Genomic DNA, 5,252 nt, shown 5'->3' on the forward strand with positions numbered 1-5,252 from the left:
GGAAAGTTAATTAACAAACGGAAACTTAACAATATTTATCTCAAAGTATTTCAAACTTGTCATAATATTTTGTTTTATATTTGTTTCATAAAATCACAAGTCACAATTCACACAGTACTTGCACAAACAATCCTAGAGAATGTACTTTAACCTTTTCAGACTTCATGAATATGTAATTTTTACACACATTTAATACTTGGTTAAATGTATATATCTTGTCAGATTATTAAATTGTAGTTTTTTTTTGAAATCTAATACTTCATACTTTTTGTCAAACTTTATTGTATTCTTTAAATTGTAGAACACATTACACAGAATACCTTGCTGAACTAGTAAGGAAGTATGATGTAGACCCTCTTCCAGTTTTCACCACTGAGGAGATGGAACTTTTATTGAAGCAATCTGGGATTCCTCTACCATTACGATTATGGCGTGACAAAGAGGAAAAGTATCGAAAAAAGTTGATTGAGGTGGGTTATTTTTAAACATTTGTTTGGGAATTTCTGAAGGTAGAATGATACATACACACACTAGTGCCTCATTTAGAACCTGATCAGGTGAATTTTCCATATAAACAACTTCAGAAAACTTTAAAAACCATGTCATACTATAAATTATCTTTATATTATTTTAATTTGTTGAAAGTTATTTTTAAGAACTCCTAACTGTTGATAAGCCTAGATAAACTACGATCATATAAGTATGACCAAAAATGTAAGATCTCACATATGAAGGTAAAAATATATTTAACTGATGAAATCTCTTTTCTGTTTCTCAAGTGTCAAATACAATCTCCACAATAAATTTACATGCTTACTGAACTTACAATGCAAAATGAGATATAAGTATGAAAACCATACATAAACCATAGAACCTAATTATTCACTAAAATATCAATCCCTGTTAGTTACCATCCCTGTTGTTTCTCAAGAGCTATAACAATACATGTTTTACTTCATATGTAAATATGTAATAATAACTAAAGTATTTTTTCACTAGTACAGCTCCATACAACATCACACAACACGGCAAAGTTTAATTTAATAAAGTTTTCATACAACATTACAAAGCTAAAAGAATCAAAAGATGTCAAGAAATTCTTATTACATTCCAATAATCATTAAACTTTGTTACAACCATTGTAATACTTTCATGGTATAACGTATAAAAACAATAAAAATAGTAAATAGTTTTGGAATTAGTTACATGATCCAACATAATGAGCCAAAGAGTTTCACTACCACGAACCCATAACAGGCAAACTCATCCCACTGAATATGAATATTTTTTATTTCAAAATATGTTTTCTATTTAAAATTCATATTTTGCATGGTGGGACCATTTTTTGGATCTAAACAAGAATTAGTGTTTGGGTTAATTATAAAACAGTATTATAAATGTATGATATATTCTGTGACAAAAGTTTAGATAAACGACCTTTACACTCCAGATGTCAATATATTTGTTTTTTTTATTACTACCAGTGTTTTGCTTTTACAGCTTCTTCAGGGTTAATATATACAAACTCTAGACATAGCGTTGAGCTGAAGTTTTATATCATTTTTTATTGGAACATGTGTCTTCTCGTAATTGTGAAACATGTTTTGGCTTTTAAGTGCTAGTAGAGTTGATAGCTTCCTTTTATGACGTGTTTGACAAACGTTTGTTTCCTCTATCTGGATCTTTGACGAGATGGATTTAAGCCAGGTTTGTTATTTTTTTTATTATCAAAAAGTTTTTTTCTATTAATTTCTTATGATGTTGTTTTCTTTCATAATTAGCATCTATAACATCTCATAGGATGATTTTGAGGAAACGGTGTTCGTTACTTAATGTTTTGGGGTTTCTTTGTAGGCAGGTTGGTAGTCTGATAAGACGTTGGATTCCCATGGGTATAATGTTATTTTTTTGGCACTGTTGAAGAAAACCTATCTGTTTTTCTGTCCTGATCAATTTGTTTGTATGTACTAGGCCTATTGCTGTAGCACTACGATGTTTTCAGTCAACTGCTGGAAATAGTTTGTTCTCTTTCAAACTTTGTAGTGCATACTGGAGGGATTTACACATTGTGATAAAAGTTTAGATGAACGACCTTTACACTCCAGATGTAAATATATTTGGTTCTTATTACTACCAACATTTTTCTTTTACAGCTTCTTCAGAATTAATACATACAAACATATATATATATATATATATACACATACATATATTCTGTTTGAACATAAGTTAAGCAGGCATAGACACTTATGACTTTGTAACATTTCCACTTTCCCTTGAATCTCCAACCAGCTTTCTCATCATTAAAAAAGGTAAATTACTCACACTTTTTAACAATATTTAAACCTCAGCACCTTATATTTAGAAGCTGAGAAACCAATACAATTGAGAGTCCTGATTTCCTCTAATTCTCGTGATGAAGAAAGGTCTACCTTTCAAAAGCATTTGGGTTAAAAGTTTTTTATTTTTATCTCTGTATGTTGGAACTGACACATTTCTCTAAAGTTGAAATAGTGATAGAATACACATAATCATGCAATTTGTATTAAACATAATTAACCTTTCACATTAAGTGTTACAGTGAAAATTTGAAATAAAAAATTCTGAGGAACTGTGAGTAGCTGTTTAATTTTTTGGTATGAATTAATAACATGATTAATCTATAGTCTTATCAAACTGAAATAAATAAATATATAAGATTAAGTTAATGTCAGATGTACTCGTAATTCTCTAATAGATTACATCAACTGAAAGACTTTTCAATTTCATTAATTAGATAATCAAACCTCAAAAATTTATTGGTGAAAGATGACATAATCTTTTAAAATGTGATCACTGTTATATTTGGACAGAATGTTTTGTCAAGATCAATTTATATTTAATAGTTATAACTTGTTTTCCATAAATAATAAGTTTTTGTCATGTATGTTGTTTGAATATAATAAACTTTACACTGTATTCAAATTGAAAATTATAAAAAAGGGATTTATGTCATCTGATTGGTTTGCCATTGCAGGCTTAGCCTGCAGCCCTCATTAACATCTGTAGTTGATGATGTCTTGTAATAGAATAATATTCCTGTAGCTTTCCAGTAGATATAGTATCACACAAAAACACTTGTAGGAAAAGGAAATCACCAGAATATATAGGGGAAAAAATTCTGCATTCTAAATGTCATGGAAGATTTTAAATTATGTATTCAAGTTGCTTAATTACTGTTGACTGTATTAAATTCCAACTTTTTACATACGATTAATTTTCACATGACACTACTGTATTCTTGACCAAAGAGCATTAAAGATCAATCTCTTTCTGAACAAACATCAAGCTAACAGAAAATAATGTAATTAAATTTGAGTGGGAGAAATAAATGTAAGTTAGGAAAAAGTAAAAATAAAACATCTAGAAGCGCTATGTTTAGAATTAACATGCCATAATATGCAACAGAAATGTAAGTTTGAACACTTTTCATGTTTTATTTGTGAAATAAGTATTCCATTTTGTCAAATATCAGAGTTATGAATTTGCAAGTGACTCTGCCGAGTGGCCCTTCAGACCATAAACTTGATGCAAAACTATGGGACTGGCAGAAAGAAACATCCTTTTACTTAATATATTATTGCAAATAATTTAAGAGCAATATACAAGAAATAAGAAGAACAAATGAAGTTAAACAATTTATATTATTTTTCATATGCAATTTCAATATGTCATTTCTTAATTTTAAATTAATCCTCTCGATAAATATATGAAAAAAAGGGCTCACATTTGTGTGGACATAGAACAAAATTGTATTCATTTTTGTACATCCTGACTCAAATTGTACATATTTTACACAGAAATATACATAAATGGGCTTTATGTAGTATGTACCATATATCTTTGTAAGCACACAAAATGATACATTGAAATGCAGAAGTGAAACAAACTTAACTAAATCAATGATCAAACAGAATACCTATGTCAACTTCTTAAGCTTTCAGACATGTTTCTGATCTTAATAAAAAGTGTCAGCAGTTGAAGCGTGTTTAAAAAAAGAAAAAATACCATGAAAACTAAAATACTGTTAAAACATAGGGTTAAAAAAGAAACTGAAACTTCTTTTTTGTATTAAAAGAAGAATAGAGGGGGCAATGATTAAAGTAAAATAGTAACAATCAATATTAAAACTTCCCCGTAGTAAAGCTTTATAGTAGTGACTATTTCAGTAGTTAATCATAAAAGGAAGATATAGTAAAACTATTATGAAATATGTTATCACAGTGGTAAAAAAATACTAAACAACATACAGTAGTTATCTACATAGATAAACAATAAAAAGGTACATGTGTTTTATTTTCATTAATTGTTGTAAAATTCTCTAGATTTTTTTCTTCTCTTACTGCATCCTGTTTAAACAGTTGTTATGCTTCCCTGTTCTTTATTAAGTTTTAAAATATATATTTTTTGACAGAATGTTGAGAACGAGCTTCCACTCCGAAAGTTTCGATGAATATGCTTTTTTAGGACAGGTAGCCGTTCTGTATCTTTTTGTTTGACTTTTTCATTAGTAAAGAATGTAAAACTTATATACGAAACTTATGTACAAGGAAGTAGTCCACAATGGGGTGTTTTGATAATTTTAATTATAAATAAATAGCTACTTTTACAAACTACAAAATATAGTTTCTAAACATTATGAACAATAATACATTTTTTTCTATACTGCTGGTTATTCTATAGCAATTGAATGTAATTTGGGTTTCATTAGTGTATATTTAAATACCAGAATTACATGCCTAATGAAAAACAACAAACTAACCTGTTGTTTAAACATTTTATGTGTAATAAATGTAGACTTATCTGTAATAAAGTTGTATATTTTTCAAAATATATCCATGGTTTCTCATTTTTGGTGTTTCATAACAACTTGACTGAAGCATTCTGGATAAATTGTTCTTTTTCACACTACTGTTGTACTTAAGCACTGGGGATAATCTTTGTACTTTTTACACTTGACTGTTATACTGAAGCATTCTGGATAAATTGTTCTTTTTCACACTACTGTTGTACTTAAGCACTGGGGATAATCTTTGTACTTTTTACACTTGACTGTTATACTGAAGCATTCTGGATAAATTGTTCTTTTTCACACTACTGTTGTACTTAAGCACTGGGGATAATCTTTGTACTTTTTACACTTTGACTAGTTATTCTTGAAGCACACTAGATAAAATTCTGTTCTCTTTTACACCACTTTTGTACTTGAAGCA

General features: G+C 28.7%; 1 long non-coding RNA gene across 1 annotated transcript; it reads left to right on the plus strand.

The window, feature by feature from the left end:
• Positions 1-296: 296 nt before the first annotated feature.
• On the plus strand, positions 297-4,872 carry LOC106463798. Its single transcript, XR_001291084.2, has 2 exons — positions 297-470; positions 4,454-4,872. It is a non-coding gene; the product is annotated as an uncharacterized LOC106463798 (long non-coding RNA).
• The last annotated feature ends 380 nt before the right edge of the window (positions 4,873-5,252 follow it).

Source organism: Limulus polyphemus, unplaced genomic scaffold (genome assembly GCF_000517525.1).
Source record: "Limulus polyphemus unplaced genomic scaffold, Limulus_polyphemus-2.1.2 Scaffold1486, whole genome shotgun sequence".
NCBI classification, from domain to species: Eukaryota; Metazoa; Arthropoda; class Merostomata; order Xiphosura; family Limulidae; genus Limulus; species Limulus polyphemus.